The following is an 18,282-nucleotide window of genomic DNA, read 5'->3' as shown; positions in this document are numbered from 1 at the left end:
GTCCTCACTAGGCTGTTTCTAAGAATTAGATGAGTTCCTGTTATGGAGAAGCTGATCAGAATTGCCAGATTCAATAATTCCCTGCTCACTTGGGCTCATTTTAATCACACTGAGCTGAAAAAAATGTCCTTGGGCTGATGGATCTAATTTGGCAAAGTAACTGTTTGGGATGGTTTTAGACCATGAACGGTTGGCATGAGAATATCCAATCTGGCAAATGTGCTTCTGATTTGTGAGTCCCAGCGCTGTGTGGAAGATTAAAATGAATTTAGCTGAACGAGTGTCTGCAGTCACGGTTTAGTGATTTTTCCACTCTAATACCTAACTTACTAAAAGCCGATCATGGACAGATTATTTGAATTAGGTGTTTTAGACACAGCGGGGTAAAAATATGTTGTTTTAATTGCCACAGTTTTTGTCTATTTAGTGTTTTAATAGTGCATGAGCAATGTATTGACATTTTTCTTCTAAGATCACCTTGCTCCATCAACTTTCTTTGTTTTTCTCATTCGTTAATTTAGTTTGGATAAAATTAGCATTAAAGGCTTAACATCCTAGAAACTTTCTTGTGGTGCTGTGGGAGTTGCTAACTATAATTAGTGAGCCTATTAACATTTAGTAACATTTATCTGTAGCTGAGATATTTTTAAAATTAAATAGCTTTCCCAGTTATATTAGTTAGCTAGATGTCTCCAGTTATAACTAACTGAGCCAATATTAGTGGAATGATCCATCTTTATACCTTTTGCGAGTTTGATAATGGTTACGTTACAGTTACTTAATGTTTATTTCGTCTTGCTATGAGCGATTTAAGACCTTTGTAATAGAATATAGTACCTTGTAAGAATAACTAGCAGCTGAGCAGATACTGCTCACTTCTCACATCTCTGTCTTCTACACTAATTGTCAATAGCCAGCGTTCATACAAGCAAGTCAGACGATTTAGGAAATTTCACGTTTGTAATGATAGAATTAGTTCTAACAACTTCTGATGGGGGGGCACGGTGGCTTAGTGGTTAGCACGTTTTCCTCACACCCCCAGGGTTGGGGGTTCGATTCCCGCCTCCGCCTTGTGTGTGTGGAGTTTGCATGTTCTCCCCGTGCCTCGGGGGTTTCCTCCGGGTACTCCGGTTTCCCCCCCTCGGTCCAAAGACATGCATGGTAGGTTGATTGGCATCTCTGGAAATTGTCCGTAGTGTATGTGAGTGAATGAGAGTGTGTGTATGCCCTGCGATGGGTTGACACTCCGTCCAGGGTGTATCCTGCCTCGATGCCCCGATGACACCTGAGATAGGCACAGGCTCCCCCTGACCCAAGAAGTTTGGATAAGCGGTAGAAAATGAATGAATGAACTTCTGATAGGTGTTAATTCCAAAAGATTATATGGTCTTAGCTGAGGTACTTCCAGTTACCTGATTCTGTGTTCTGTAGATGAATAGTAAAGAAAATATTCATTAATATGCAGCATTACATCCTTGAAGCTGGTTTTACAACCTAGAATCTCCCTTACAGTGCTGGGGAGTAGCTAGTCTTTTGTAGCCAGACCTTCAGACTGACACCAGAAGGTCTGGATTTGATAGCAGCTTTCATAGGCCAAGAACCACCCAAGAGGGTATGTGACTGACATATAAAACAACCGATCATGGATCATTTTGTTCAGCATAACATATAGGGGTGTGAAAATGTAAAGTCAATGCCATCATACAGTCATTGTTCAATTAATTAAGACTTGCATATCAATGAGCCTGTACGGTGAACTTCACATCATTTGGACATTCCTGTCTTAACTGAACCTAATAAGCGTTCATTGTCACAGATGTAAACACATCAGCTTCCTTCTTCCACAAGGGAACTAGCGGGTCTTGACGGCTTTGTTTCCACGTGGACCGTTAAAAAAACCAGACACACACTTCTCCCGGAAACATTGTAGAATACAACCGACCAGATGACGACTTTGAAACGCCTGAAGTGTTTCCAGTTTTGTTTGCAGTATGCATCAGATTTCAGCCAAAGGTTTGTGGCCATGATGTCTGAGGTTGAGATTAGGGAGTAGCTAGATATAAGTGGCGATACTGCTATCTTAAGTACGTTTTTAGTAGCAAGCAACATCTGAATTATTTTCAAAATAATGTGCTATTTCAAGTCGACACCTACCATCCCATTGCTCTATTAGAGCATTGCCTTGTTAGAATGAATGTTAATCAGCAAGAGGATACAGAGCTGAGATTTGGCTACCATTTCTCAATAGTACTTGTTGAGTGAGGGTGGAGTTCAGGCTGCGTCCTTGAAAGCCTGTGTTTAAACTCTAAAATAGAGCTTTAGTGGATGACCACGACTGCAGCGTACAATTAGGAGGCCGTACACCTACCGAGGAAGAAGCTCACCAGGGCATCACACACTATTCTGATTTGGTGAAATAGCAATTTTTAGATGAAAGCAAATTAAATAAGTGTAAAGAAAAGCAAATGTATCAGTTTGATCAGCGTTGCTTGCATGGGGATTGTAGAAACTGAAGTGTTGGATTAGTGCTGGTTGGCATCTCATTCATGATTTGATGAATCATATCAAGAGTAGTGTGATGGTGTGTGTGTGTGTGTGTGTGTGTGTGTGTGTGTGTGTGTGTGTGTGTGTGTGTGTGTGTGATGGTGTGTGTGTGTGTGTGTGTTTACGCATGTGTGCACAGCTTGTTGTGATACTAGACGAGAGACTAATGCATTATATTCTGAGGTCTCCTTGGTGGTATAATAAGAACGACGACGAAGAGACGCAGACACTTAAAGACTATAATATCTAGCTGTATTTGTGATTATGTGTTTCAAATCTGTAATAATCTACTGGGGTGATCCTGTTTTCTTTTGAATGCCACACAAATTCAAGTGTAAAATACCCTGTATAGTTCTCATAGTAATAGTATCTACTTTTAGTTTCTTCTCCAAAAGGATTTTCGGTGAAGGATGGACTAAAAACTCACCTCGAACCCATTCATCACATCTACAAATGTATTTCACTGCCTCACAGCTTCCTGATATGATCTTGACTTTGAGTTCTCCTCAAGGGTGTCCTCTGGGTCCTCTCATTTTTGGTGTACACCTAGTCCACGTGAAGGGCTGGCATCCAATCCCGTCGTCCCTGTTCCCCGCGATTGGACCTGTGAAACGTTTTCAGCACGGAAAACAGGAAAATTACAAACCGAAAATAGGAAACAGAGTAGTTTTATAAAAGTATTAAATATTTCATATGTGTATAGGGAAGTTATACTATTATGCTAACTTATCATGATAGTGATGTTACACTACAGTATCACCCAGCTATAATAAATCTTATACGGTGGTCTAATGAATACAATTTAAACTTAATTTCACCATTGAGATGTCTGTTCTTTTAAAATGTAGATATTATACTGCCCTAATATTGTCAGGCGCGTATGTTGGAGTCAAGCGCGTTCACGCGGCGCGCTGCCGCTTAAAGGCGCAAGCACGAATGCGCGCGCGTGTCAAACCTCGCTGAGAAAAGCTTCCGCGCGCCGTCCGACCTGCTGCAGGAACTTTAGTACATCAGCTCGTATCCCTACAAGGTCAGTAACTGTCACCAGTTTTAATCAGAGGGAACTGCTGGAAGGTTGTATTGTTATTATTATTATTTGTTATTATTTTCTGTATATTTGAATGTTATTCCCGGCTTCAGTAGTTTTATTATGGTGTGTTGAATGATGCGCGCGCTGAAGAAGGATCTTTTTTGGGGATGTGCGCGAGCTGTAAAAGGTGCCCAGGATCAAACACAGGTGTAAGGTGTGCACATATCTCTGGATATTTATGATGAAAAAAAAGTTAATATATATATATATGATAATAATAATGTTCTGCCCCTTTTTGCACGTTATGTTGTACTTGTTATGATCCTAATGATCCAGGTTACTTAGTGCTTAGGGATGTCTGTGTGTGTATAAAAGCGCATTCTCACCTGTACCTGGGTGGGTTTATCATTGCATCGTCTCACAGACAACAAGTAAATGCTTTTCTGCCTTATCCTTTAAAGTGCACAGGCACAGTGCGATGCAGTGGATAAAAGGCATGGAGTCTCAATCTGCCATCAGCAGGAGAGAAGTTCACAGAAGAGCTGAACCGATGTGTGGAGTTTATGTGATATTTACGCACAGATCTTTCCAGGAGAAAGTAGCTCACGCATGCTCAGAAAGGTCTCAAGAAGTCGCCCTATAACGCACTAGACTAACCTGCAGCATGGGGATTTCTAAGAGTTATATCAGATGGTAGATTATGAGATATTTTAGATTATGAGGTCTTGCTTATAAAAAAAAAGAGACAGAAAGAGAAGTCTTTTCTTCAAACAGAGATTAAAAGAGGCAGTGGGAAATAGGTATGAAGGAATCTGTTATGGATGGAATAACAACAATAACTAATTTTATTACTCTAAATATGATTTTTAAATGACGACCATTAAAACATGGAAGTGGGATCAGTTTTGAGAACAATCGTGATTGTTATTAGTTGGGGGAAAATAGTGATCAGTGATTAGTCCTTGTGAACAACAGTGATTAGTCCTTGGGAACAACAGTGATCAGTGATTAGTCCTTGGGAACAACTGGAATTATCCATTGGGAAAATGGTGTTCAATGATTATTTGTTTTAGGACAATGGTGATTCGTTGCTTAGTCAGTAACTTAATCAGTAATTAGTTGCACAGTATAACTGTGATTGTTGTTTGATTGGTTGTTGTGGACCATAATGATTTATGCTTAGTCAGTAGGAACAACTGTGATTGGTGGTTAGTCATTGATGATTAGCCACATGATTAGTTTGCTGGAGACAAGGGTGATCAGTGATTGGTCAATAGAAAGAAATGTGTTCAGTGATCGGGCCATGGGAACTTTGACACACAAATGCATAAAAATCTAACAACAACCACAAAGTCAACAGTGAGACTGATGATGTGACCCCCAAATGCCACAGCCTAAATCAAAATCCCTCCGAAAGCTAGAGCTCGTGAACCAGAACCCTTTCAAAATAAAAGCCCATTTGTCTATATAAAGGTTATAAAGGTTGCATTTGCACATTGACACATTGAGGCTACCGCTGCTCCACTTACCTTTTCCCACAAGGAGCAGTGGAATACTTTATTGAACTGGAGTATTATACACTAGTCCAGAATTCTGGGGTGGAATCAGGTGATATGTCTCATAAGCAATTGGCGAATATTGGACATGCAAATTTTACACCCCGAATGAAAAAAATAGCCCACGGTAGCCTGAATGGAAATAATGATGCTTTATAAATCAGGCGTATCTTGGATGTCTTAAGTGAGGTGCAGTTGTCATGTTTTTCTCTTGCTTGGTAATGTTTTAGAATTTCCAATTGCTTTATAGAATTGGGAAACAACACAGTGAAGAAAATTGACTGTGTGTCTGAGATAGGGGTGTGTGTGTGTGTGAAAGTGTGTTTGTGTGTGTGTGTGTGTTTGTGTGTGGATGGTTATCTTTCCCAGTACATTTTTGTGAATTTGATTCCTCTTTAAAGAACCACTTGTAGTGTCAGCACTTGTCTTATTGTCTATTGAGACTACAGTGAAACAGGAACTAATCTATCAACTTTTATATCAAACTCCAAAAAAAAAAGTACCGAACTATTTTAATACATGTTTTAATGTCGAAGATTGACAGATAAATAAATTGCAGCTTTATGACTGCATGTTGTTCCATTCCCGGTTGTTTCACTGTAACTTGTGTAGCTTGTTCTTTATTGGTTTTTGTATAAATGCTTTTTTTTATGGGAACTTGTAATGAGCTGTAACCAGAATTGCAATATATTTAACGAGAAACTGATCTATTATTAATAATATGTTTCCTTAGAGTCACTGACCTTCACAATGACATTGACTGACCTTCACATCGACACTGTATCTCTCGTGGTTAACACGCTGTGTATCTCCTTGCCGTGAAGTAAGCGAGCTGCTGATGTGAGCGCACGCTCTTGTGAAATCTCAGAGGAGACCTCAACATTTCCTGTATTTCAAACAGAAGTCTGAAACCGGCTTGTTTATTATGCAGAACGGTGAACGGGGTAATTTTATTATTTACGTCCGTATGCGATACATCAAAGCGTAACTCGGAGGCTCTGCACATTCTCAGGGAAATCCATTCGCGCAGCAGTGTCTCCTGTGCCGAGAGCTGTAGTCGGGGTCTGAAATGAATTTTCACTTCCACTATGGGAGCTAAATGAGTAATTTTCCACCTGTCACTTCCGAAACACATCTGCAAAATGTTAGAATTATAAACAAACCAATATTGTGTTTTTATTAGCTGTTATTATTCCCACAGTCTTGTTCTTTCTGTCTGACTTTAGCCAGGTTCGACAATTCTCTATTATATAAGGCATTTTTAAAAATAATATTAAATATTAGTATTTGTATTTATCACATGAGCAACCAGGAATAAATCAACCAGGAATCAAGGCACCTCCGAGGAGTTTTCTCGCTGTCTCATTTTCTTCTGTATATCCTAAATTCTAGCTCAAACATCTCCTCAATCTCATCTCCATCACTCCAGTTCAAAAATGCATTCCCATTCATGGTATGTTTGGAGCCACTTTTATTCAGTGCGACTCACATCACTCTTATTTATACAACTGATAGTTAAGGGCCTTGCTCAAGGGCCCAGCAGTAGCAGATTGGTGGTTCTTACCAAGCAGTAGTCCAATATCTTAACCACTGAGCTGAGACTTTATCTCAGCATGCTGGTACGGTGTGTAGCATTGCCACCTCTGGGGTTTGAGCCTGAGCATGTGATACTGTCTACACATGTTTGTCCTGGTTCTCTGGTTTCCTGCCACTGGTGGATCCATCGGCTTGGCAAGGCAACTCTAGAGTAAATTGTATGTAGGTATTAATGAGTGTGTGAATATGTGCATGATGTCCTGGGATGGACATTGTGTATTCCAACCTCACACCCAGTATTACACAGTATTCCTATGCCAGGCTTTGGAATTACTGGTTAAACTGCTTACAGAAGATGAATGAATGAACAATGTGCTAATTCATTTGACTTGCAGGACTCAGGACATGCCAACATGAGCAAACACCCTGTCCTTGGGTAGGGTAATGACTGAAGGTAAACACCACCAACACTAACTAGGAATTTACTCAGAAGCAATGCTTGGGATTCTGTGAATAAAATAAACTAGAATGTAGGAAACATTGTAGTGCTTCCACGTTTACCTTGATATCTCTTTTTGTCTTTATTCAATGTGTCAATTTATAGAGAATTCAGAGAGATTCTTGGAATTGAAAGAAAAATCTGTCCTGATTATTTTACTGGAAATATCCATAAATTTTTCTGACACAGAGGGCAGACAGGGCAGAATTTCCTATGTGTCTTCAGTGTAACCACTACTCTTTTTATACATTTTTGTTTTTGTATATACTGTATGTTATATTATGTCTATATTCTTTTTTATATTTTTTTGCTGCTGTAACAGAGAAATTTCCCCATTGTGGGACAAATAAAGGTATATCTTATCGTATCTTATCTTATCTTATCGTATCTTATCGTATCTTATTGTATCTTATCGTATCTTATCGTATCGTATCGTATCGTATCGTATCGTATCGTATCTTATCACACACACACACACTCATTAACACACTACAGACAATTTAGAGACACCGGTCAGCCCAGAACTCATGTTTTTGAACCGTAGTACCAGGATGAAACCCCGAAAGCACAGGGAGAACATACAAACTCCATACACAGTGCTGGTTAATATGAAGCTCATATGAAAGTAGACACTCACAAAAAGTAGACACTCAGAAAAAGTAGACACTCACAAAAAGTAAGCTTTTTAAGTTTTTTGTCCACACAAAGATTTCTATCTTCAAAGTAACTGGTGATATCAAACCCATTTCTGCTCTCTGAGATGCCCCAAGTGTTTATTCAAACGAGACTAAAATCTGAAGGTGTTCTCGATAACTACTGAGATTCTGTGTAATTTATCAACAGAGGGAAAAACCCAAGTCTTACACTAAACATTTAAGATCAGACTTGTAGCCTGAAAATAATTTGTTTGTTTATACTAATTGAAAATGTCCGATAAGACATTTCTATTTCACCGGCAGAATGGAACACAGGTTTATTGGTAAAAAGGTAGTGAACTTTTGGACCTGTGGTGAATCTGTAGTACCTTGAAAGCAGTGTTTTCTATTTTTCTAATGACAACAGGCACGGTATCTTCCTCTAAAATGGCATTTGTGGCTTTGTATCAGTTGTACGTCTGAGCCAGGATCCGCTAACGCCTGTTAATCAGAGATTTACGAGCTGCATCGCTGATCAATTCTGTTCTGCAGGAGGCCGCTGGTGTGTGATAGTGCCACAGAGGCTATCGGGTATCCGGTGTGTAAATAAGCTGATGGAAGCTTTGGCTGCGGCTCCACCGCTTTTGGCAAGGCGAGCTCAGCCGAGTTGTGTCCGTACGCTGTCTTGATTTATACGACGCCAATAAAACACACAGCCTGGCTTTATTGGACACAATAAAGTGAGCTAAATGGTGGATTTGTAGCAGGGCGTGTCTAGAAATAAACCCACCATTACGATGCTCATCAACCCTCAATTGTTGTAAAATATTAAGTGAATGGCCTTGTTGTAAAACTTGCAGTGATTTCTGATGGATTCCTCCAAATATGTAGGAGATATTTAATGATTTAAAAAAACAGAAAAGGGACCTTGGAGCTCCCATTTACTGCTTTTGAATATTTTGTAGAGGGGAACTAAAAGGACATCAAATTAGCGCTAACCAAACACACACGGACGTGCCCCGTCTTCCAGTACCATTTAATGCGACCTTGTCAGATTCCTTTCATGCCCTAAAAATGTTACAAGGGAAGGGTGAGAGTGTGTAGCTGACAGCTGATAAGCTCTTTAGGGATTTACATTTCAAAAACTGTGTGGAAAATCATATTACTTTGCTAACTTGCTAGTTTGCTAACAAAATGCTTGTGCTTAAAGGTGGGGTCTCCGTTGTTTGAAAGTCAATGTTGATATTTGAAACCACCAAAACAAACACGCCCCTAACCCAAATGGGTCCCACCCCTGTTTTGATAGCTCTGCCCCCACACATACACCAGACAAGTATAACCCAAGTATAAACCAGACAAGTATTATGGCGGAACCGGTTGGGGCAGCTGACCGAGGGTATATTTTTATCAATAAATGAACTCAATGAGTAATACAGTGGGAAATACAAATGTGTTTTTGTAGTACTGTGTGTTGTACCATGAAAGGTTTATCTCCGTTTCACACAGAAGATGTTCAGTTCTCTCCAGCGCTGGAAAGCTGATCCTATATTAACACGTCCTACTTCTCGCCTTATCGTAAGCCTTTCTTCGCTTTCTTTCTTTATTTTTATCCTCCATGTCAATGTTAAAACTGCTTTCTGCTAATGTCACACGTGCGCACTGAACACTCTCTCCGCCCATATTCACAAGCCCCGCCCCTTTCTGCTCATTGGCTACACGTTTGTTTTGATTTCGATTTTGTTTTGTTTGGAGGCCCAGCTCAGTTTTCTGAAGCATTTCTCAAACAACAGAGACCTCACCTTTAAAATGAGTGTGATTATCTAAAAGTCATTGAAAAACCCCCAAGAAATCCAGTCATTGTGCTAGTACCCTGTTACTGGCAGGTCAAAATAGCAAGTTAGCATGAGCGAGTAATCGCTACATAAAAGCAATAATAAATAAACTGATGCATTTAAAAGTCATGTAAATAAAAGTCATTTAAAGTGTAAATAACAATGCTTTAGTTTTAATACATTAATGTTTCTGTAAGATGTTTTCACAACATTTTTTAAAGGTGTCTCCATTTTCCAGCTTTGTAACAGTGCAGCATTCAGAGCAAAAGCCGCAATTTAACATTTTTTGTCACATGAATGTCTGACAGAGTTTGTGACATATTTCATGCTAACATGACATGCTACGTCTTAACTCCAAATGAGAGACAAAGAGAGACTGGCGAGGGAATAAGATGTTCTTTATTTAATGAAGTGTTTAATTGTTGACAGATTGCTGTGGTATTAGAGGAATAAAACCCTCAGGATATGTGATTTAAAGATGGTAACAGTTACATTATTGATTTTATTCCCTCAACAGTGTTTTATTCTTTAAACAGTTTACTGATTTTAAAAGCATTCTAAAGCTAGAGAAACTTTTCTCACTTGTAATTATATCGCACAGCTTTTTACCTGGGGTCATGAAACTCTTATCTGAAGCAGGGTTAGAACGATTTTGCAGCGTTGACCACACATTGTGGTGCTAAACGTATACAACGTGACACCATTACGTGTCAAAATTTTACTATACTTAGCAACAGCATAAGAAATTGAGTGGCACCTCTGTGCCACATATCAAATAAAAAAGGATGGTAACGTCAGGCAGCAAAACCCTGAACATTTCGGAAGTGCACGTCATAGCGAGAGAGAAATATGTGACACTTAAAAATGAGCTGAATTTGGATATCAATGGCCTCCACCTTGTGTGTGTGGAGTTTGCATGTTCTCCCCGTGCCTCGGGGGTTTCCTCCGAGTACTCCGTTTTCCTCCCCCGGTCCAAAGACGTGCATGGTAGGTTGATTGTCGTCCCTGGAAAATTGTCCGTAGTGTGTGAGTGCGTGAGTGAATGAATGAATGAGAGTGTGTGTGTGTCCTGCGATGGGTTGGCACTCCGTCCAGGGTGTATCCTGCCTCGATGCCCGATGACGCCTGAGATAGGCACAGGCTCCCCGTGACCTGAGGTAGTTTGGATAAAAGCGGTAGAAAATGAATAAATGAATGGATATCAATGAAAAAGAAAAAAGTTTAGAAAGTTGTGATTAATAAGAAATTGTTAATCCTGGGTTAATTAAAAGCAGTGTGAAATATCCAAAAAGAAAACCCAGGATTCTGTTTAATGGGGTTTTACACTATTTCACATGTGAAGAGCCCTACCATGTCCTGCAAATACATACAAATGTGATCCCCAGATGCTGGTATAGAATCTACAGTGTCTCGTGCAGGTTTTTATTCATCATGTAACTCAGTGATGCTTAATCTTTTCAGAATTGTATCATGTGCATGTTTCTTTAAAGAGGAAGAGAGTTAATCTGAGCTTGAACACACGTCTAACTCTGTCCTTTCCTTCATCATTTACACATGGTTGCTTAAAGACCTTGTCAATTTCACAGCTGGACTCTAACAGCAGGTCACGTATTGACTTTAACTCACTGCTCAGTTCAATCTCTGTGCATTCACAACTTGGCAACTAACCTCAAAGCGGACTAAGTTAGGTCTTTGTGAGATGAGGTTCCTGCAGGGTCAAATGCCAGAAACGTGTCCAATTCCGGTCTGGATGGAAAGGAAAAGAACGCAGTGTTGTAGCAAAATACTTTGATATCAGCAGATTTAGGAATTAATTTTCTTATCTAACACTTTAACACCTAATATCCATAGAGAGAGAAGGGTGTGTCTCTGAGTGGGGACAGATGGAGAGAAGGGCGTGCCTCTGAGTGGGGACAGATGGGTGTGTCTCTGAGTGGGGACCGGTGGTGAGATGGGCATATCTTTGAGTGGGGACAGATGGGTGTGTCTCTGAGTGGGGACCGGTGGTGAGATGGGCATATCTCTGAGTGGGGACAGATGGGTGTGTCTCTTATTGGGGACCGGTGGTGAGATGGGCATATCTCTGAGTGGGGACAGATGGGTGTGTCTCCGAGTGGGGACTGGTGGTGAGATGGGCATGTCTCTGAGTGGGGACAGATAGAAAGAAGGGTTTGTCTCTTAGTGGGGACAGATGGAAAGAAGGGTGTGTCTCTGAGTGGGGACAGATGGAGAGATGAAGGTGTGTCTGAGTGGGGACAGATGGACAGATGAACGTGTGTCTGAGTGGGGACAGATGAAGAGATGGGCGTGTCTATGAGTGGGGACAGGCGTGTCTCTGAGCGGGGACAGATGAAGAGATGAACGAGTGTCTGAGCGGGGACAGATGGAGAGATGAACGTGTGTCTGAGTGGGGACAGATGGAGAGACGGGTGTGTCTCTGAGTGGGGACAGATGGAAAGAAGGGTGTGTCTCTGAGTGTGGACAGATTGAAAGAAGGGTGTATCTCTGAGTGGGGACAAATGAAGAGATGTCTGTGAGAGGGAAAGAATGAGAGATGGGCCGGTCTCTGTCTGGGGACTGATGGAGAGATGGGCATGTCTCTAAATGGGGACAGACGGAGAGATGAACTTGTGTCTTAGTGGGGACAGATGGAGAGATGAATGTGTATCTGAGTGGGGACAGATGGAGAGATGAACGTGTATCTGAGTGGGGACAGATGGAAAGAAGGGTGTGTCTCTGAGTGGGGACAGATGGAGATATGGGTGTGTCTATGAGTGGGGACGGGCGTGTCTCTGAGTGGGGGCAGACGGGTGGGTCTCTGAGTTGGGACAGATGGAGATATGGGCGTGTCTCTGAGTGGGGATTGATGAAGAGATGATAATGTCTCTGAGTGGGACAGAATGAGAGATGGGCATGTCTCTGAATAGGACAGGATGTATGTGAGGAGAACAGAGTAATAATCCACATTCTCCTGTTTGTCTTTGCAGATCAGATGCTGTGTCTCGCAGCAGAATTTCAGCAAAGGGCATTTTCTGACATTCTGTACAATTTTCTCTCCTCCCATAAAAAGCTTTGCCAGGGTGGTGCAGGTGAGCGGTGGTTATTGGTCTCATTCTGTCTGTGGTGATTTATAGCCCTCTTGGCTGAGGGGGAAAGTGATCTATGGCTTTAGGCAGAGGTTCTGCTTCAGCATTGCACCTGTAATGTTATGATCTTGTATTTTTAGAAAAGATAATTTTATTATTCGCTTCTGTGTGTGGAAATATCGCAGTGGCGGTTCTATTCACAGCTATATATAAAGCATGTGTGTGTTACAATTGTTGATGCATGACAATGTTATGACACACTGACAGCTCCTTGTGTGAAAATGTACATCATGTGGCTTTTTCAGGTTTATTTTTATCCCTTTCTTCTCTGAGCGTTCTTCACCTTGTTCTACCAACTTGTTCCTGAGCCCTTTTTTTTGTCACACTCTTGCTTTGTGCAAATTTAAAGTGTCGAGGCAAATTTAACAACCTACAAGCGATAAGTTGCTAAACTAGAAGCATTAAGGGTTTCAAATTTATTAGGGTTGTAGCTCTGGAGCAGAGTTAAGGAAGCGAGGGATAATGTGTGTACATTTCATTTTTAGCCCATCTGCCACTTTAAACTTTGTTTTCTTTCTCTTTTATTACTACTAATTCAGAGCAGCAATGTGCAGCGTTGCTTTTATATTTTCGTGGCGTTCAGTCTTTTTACACGCCGTATGGGACACACACCTCCATCACTCGGTGGACCCCCCGTATGTTTTGTCCGTTGAACGAGTATGAGGTGGCTGCTGGGGAAAGGGGAAGAAATAAATTGCCTCCATGTCTAAAACGTCTCTGGAGCTTAACACACGATAACCTGAGCTGGGAAAGTAGGATATGGGGAAGGTCAACTAGTTCGAGTAATTAGCATGAGAGAAAGCATGCTGCGAGAAAGGGGGAGAGAGAAAGACAGAGAGAGAGAGAGAGAGAGAGAGAGAGAGAGAGAGAGAGAGAGAGAGAGAGAGAGAGAGAGAGTAGGGTAATGAATCACTCCACCAGCACTCATGCTGACAGTACTGGGACTCAGAGAAAGAGAAAAGAACATGGTAGCCATGTAGAGCAATCTGCATAAAACATCAATCTGCAGTTAAAACATGTCCTTTTTAAATATTTGATTTCCTCCTCCTCTTAACGCTCCATCCTGAGTAATTTGAGTTTTTAGTTGTCATCTTGTCATCACATCTTGTGCATTAATACAGACAAAGTGTAACAAACTATACTATTATGGAATCCTCCATTTTAAACATTGTTGTTATAATTTTACCACATAATGTTTGTAACTACTAGATATTGTGTTTTATTGTGTACTGGGATCCGTTTATTGCATATAAAAATAATGATTTTCGTTTTGCAAGCTTAGCATTTGGTGCCTTTATTATTGTCTACGTTTAACTGTGAAATTGACTTAGTGGTATATGGCGGCTTTTATTCGGTGCGGCGTGTGGTGGGATGTGGGACGAGTCGCTAGTTATTGAAGGGTAGAGTGTCGCACTTTGGTGTTTCATGCATTCTGTTTAAACATAATTACGTAAGATATAAAAACCTTTTCGTTTTGCAAAAGCCTATAAGAGGTAGGATTCTTCTTGAATCTAAAAGAATAGACTTGACATCTGGTTATCTGCTTGTCCAAGGCACCTTGGCTGTGGGATAGTTTAGTGGTTAAGGTGTTGGACCTCTTATTGGAAGGTTGTGAGTTTGTAATCCCAGGTTCACCAAGTGTCCACTGCTGGGTCCTTGAGCAAGGTCCTTAACAATTAGTTGTATAAAAATGAGATCAATTGTAAGCTACTTTGGATAAGGGCATGTGCCAAATGCTGTAGAATGTAATGGGCTGTGATGGCCAAATTAATTTTACCTACATTTACAACAGATGCCCTTATCCAGAGCAAATTTTACCTCATTTATTGAGAGCTTTGGCCAAGGGCACAACAGTGGCAGCTTTATGGTTCTGGGATTTGAACTATCAACCTTCCAAGCAATAGTCCAACGCCTTAACCAATGAGCTACAACCCAAAAAAGGGAACTTCACAACATGGGAGAGCCATTGACTGGAAAATCAGCACTTTTATCCAAATCTACGTTTCTCTCTTGAAAAGGGGTAGGATAATGCTATGATACAGCACCCCTGGAGCTGGGAGGGCTGAGGGCCTTACTCAAGGGCCCAGCAGTTGAAGCTTAGCTGTGCTGGGCCTTGAACCCCGATCCTCCGATCAACAACAACCAGTTGAGCCACCACTGCCCCAAAGTAGAGTCTGGGTAGAGATTCATGACAATAGGAGAGATCCTTGGAGTAGAAATCAGCACCCCCACGGCCCCCACGGCCCTGATTCTCTATTGCAAAGGTGTGGGATGTGTCTATATGGAATCTTATGTGGATACTTTTTATTAGTCACAATTTCTTTTTCTGTGCTAATAGCCAGAAGCGTGTGAGTTTAAATTGTGAAATATAGAGCCACTATAGGATCCCAGTGCAGGACCTTTATTACTTAGCACCGTGGTTGAATGGGATTGGATCGGATTGTGACTCACTTGGATAAAACTGTTGGCTAAATGTAGACAGCACGTAGGCTGATGGATCAGTAGCCAGTTTCCCCACACTAAAAAGAAATCAGTTAATAGAGCAGCTAAGTGCCATGGGACTGAGGAACAGCGGGTTTTATGGAGCATTTTTCCCCTGACGGCTGTACAGTATGTAGTCTGATTGATTGTTGAGCTGAGATAAGGTTTTATCTGTACAGAGAGAATCCCCAGCCTCAGCGTAATTTAGTCCGCAAATAGCTTTGATCTGTTTCAGGAAAACCGTGCTGTAAAATGCACAGGAGGCTTGCGTTGGTGCTCGGCTTACTTTTCTCCGCTTCATTAATCTTAGGCCAAACTCTGCAGGAACAGAGCAGAGACAGATGACAGGTCCCAGTGACACACACATGCACACAGCATGATACGCACTAAAGGAAACATGACAAATACAGCAAACAACCTGCTTCCAAGCTAGCAGACTGGTTGCAATATTTAAAGTATTTAAGGCTGAATACTCGCTCTGGAATAAAACTGTCCTGATATCATTGACTGTTGTTCTGAAAGCATCATTTTTACAGTGGTGTATCTATAGTAGAAATGTGGGACGTCCTGATTCTAATACAATACTGATATCAGAGAGCTGGAGCTTTCATGACTCTTTGGACCCTGGGAGTCTCTCTGAAGACACGTGTTGCCAAGAGCTTTAGGACAGGATGCATCCTGTGTTCATTTAGGATTGTTCAGCAGCAGCAAGCCTTGCTTAAAGACCCAGCAGTGGAGGCTTGAACCTCAGTTCTCCAATCAACACCACACTTATGCCACCACTTTTTCCCTAGCTTACAGTGCCATTACCAAGTACTAACCAGGCCCAACTCTGTTCAGCTTCCGAGATCGGACGGCTATCGCCAGAGTGGCAGTATTCATCCAGGATGTGTATTTTGGTGCAGAAAAGTGATTAAATAATCATTTTATGTAGTTAACTTTAATTTTTATTATACATGCAATGCATGCTTTTCACATCCATATTAAACTTTATCATACTTTACAACTCTTTTGTTGTTAAGTAGCCAGAATGGTGACATTTGGAACTGTCGCATCACAGTCGATAACATCGTCAGCACCCTTTCCAGTTTGCCTGCCGCCGCTTCGGCGGTTTGTGTGTTTGTGAAAGCATGGGTCTTATCTTGAACACCCTTTAGCATTAACATAGTCTGACACTTATTCTTTTGTAAAATGTCAGCTTATTAAAGGTGGCGCTGCTTGTTTTTCTACAATTTGCTCAGTATAATGCCATACTAAACCGGTTCAGGTTTTTACTGATTACGTAGTCAAGTCCAGAGTTTAATGATAAGCGTTACATAAAAATAGTGAATGTAGTGCACGTTTTTGAAGTGGCTTTGTGTAGATCTTTGACAGCCCAAAGATTCTTCTTTCATAACCAACAAATACGTGAAATATATGGTAGCTGATTCATGGTGTATTTTTCATACTGGTTATTTCATACTAGTGTGTCGCTTTAATGATGAACATCAGCAGTTAAAAAAATCTGAGTATGATGTGTGACAAATGCGATTAATGGACGTGAATAGAGGTAAATTCCAAATGAATTGATTTTAATATCCATCCAGTTACGTGTCACTTCCTGTTGTGAAGTCTGATCCGGACGCTTCTCAGTTCGTTTAGTTTATACTGTTTCCACTCAGATTTGTCTTTCTCTTGTTTGAATCTTTGGTCCACACTGTTTGTACCATGGTTTGGATTTTGGATGCTTGTTACTGTATAACAATGGCTGTGCTATTTTTGACCTGGACTCTTCTGCTTCTTGATTGTTTTGGTGTTTATTTTAGGATTTATTAACCTTGTGTTATTTCACAAGGTTAAGATGATTTGCAATTTATTTGTTTGTCTGGCTGAGTTCTCACTGCCCCTCAAAACCTCCACACACAAAATGGTTCAAAATGGAAACTGCAACAAGCACTAAAAGATATTCATAGGGGCAGGATGCATAATGCCCCACACACTCTCTATGAACATTTACTTTATAATGGATATGAAAAATGCTCCACAGGTTACAAGAAGGTTTAGAAAATCATTCATTCATTTTCTACCGCTTATTCGAACTATTCTCGGGTCACCGGGAGCCTGTGCCTATCTCAGGCGTCTTTGGGCATCAAGGCAGGATACACCCTGGATGGAGTGCCAACCCATCGCAGGGCACACACACACTCTCATTCACTCACACACTACGGACAATTTTCCAGAGATGCCAATCAAATTACCATGCATGTCTTTGGACCGGGGGGAGGCAACCGGAGTACCCGGAGGAAACCCCAGAGGCACGGGGAGAACATGCAAACTCCACACACACAAGGCAGAGGAGGGAATCGAACCCCCAACCCTGGAGGTGTGAGGCGAACGTGCTAACCATTAAGCCACCGTGCCCCCCGGGTTTAGAAAATCACCTGAACTTATCAAAATTGTCTTTGATATACAGATACATGACAAAGATTATGAGAGGATTTCTACCAGAAATGTGTGTGAATCCCCCCCCCCCCCATACTAATACTGATTTAATTTCTTTGTGGTGTTCTGTGGCATTTCATGTCCTCCACTTGATACTGAGGGAAACAGTTAATATACTGAGTATTTGGTGAGTATTTCTCACCAGAATTATAGAGGGATAACAGAGAGATTTATTGGTTCACAGAGGGCCGAGGTTTACATTCATCTCACTGCACTTCTCTTTCTGTGGATGCTGTGTGTGTGATTCATTCACACCTGAGCTCCAAAAGATCTCACTCTGTTTACCCTGACACACTCATTTTATCCTCTCTCTGTTTCTGAGCCAGTCATGGTTTACAAATACACACACACACACACACACACACACACACACACACACACACACAGAGGGAGAGAGAGAGACAGATATGCATAGATAGACTAATACAGAGACAGATGCACAGATATACACAGACAGAGAGAATGTGAATTGTGTGTGCGTGAGAGTCTGTAAAAGCTATTTATATTTCAGCATGTGCATTAAAGTTTTATGTAATGAATGT

At 41.1% G+C, this 18,282-nt stretch overlaps 1 protein-coding gene across 2 annotated transcripts in view; it reads left to right on the top strand.

The window, feature by feature from the left end:
* Positions 1–3,446: 3,446 nt before the first annotated feature.
* The window catches only part of LOC113653095 (zinc finger protein 385B-like), a 44,295-nt gene continuing 29,459 nt past the window's right edge, over positions 3,447–18,282 (top strand). Inside the window, exon 1 of one of the 2 annotated variants that reach the window (XM_047814921.1) lies at positions 3,447–3,574. The gene's annotated coding sequence lies outside the window, so the exon portion shown is untranslated. Of the gene's footprint in view, positions 3,575–3,648; positions 3,789–18,282 lie in introns of those variants that run through there. The other variant, XM_047814922.1, reaches the window with a different exon arrangement.

This window comes from Tachysurus fulvidraco, chromosome 6 (genome assembly GCF_022655615.1).
Source record: "Tachysurus fulvidraco isolate hzauxx_2018 chromosome 6, HZAU_PFXX_2.0, whole genome shotgun sequence".
Lineage (NCBI taxonomy): Eukaryota > Metazoa > Chordata > Actinopteri > Siluriformes > Bagridae > Tachysurus > Tachysurus fulvidraco.
The sequence above is the reverse complement of the archived record's forward strand: the minus strand, read 5'-3'. Positions and strand labels throughout refer to the sequence as shown.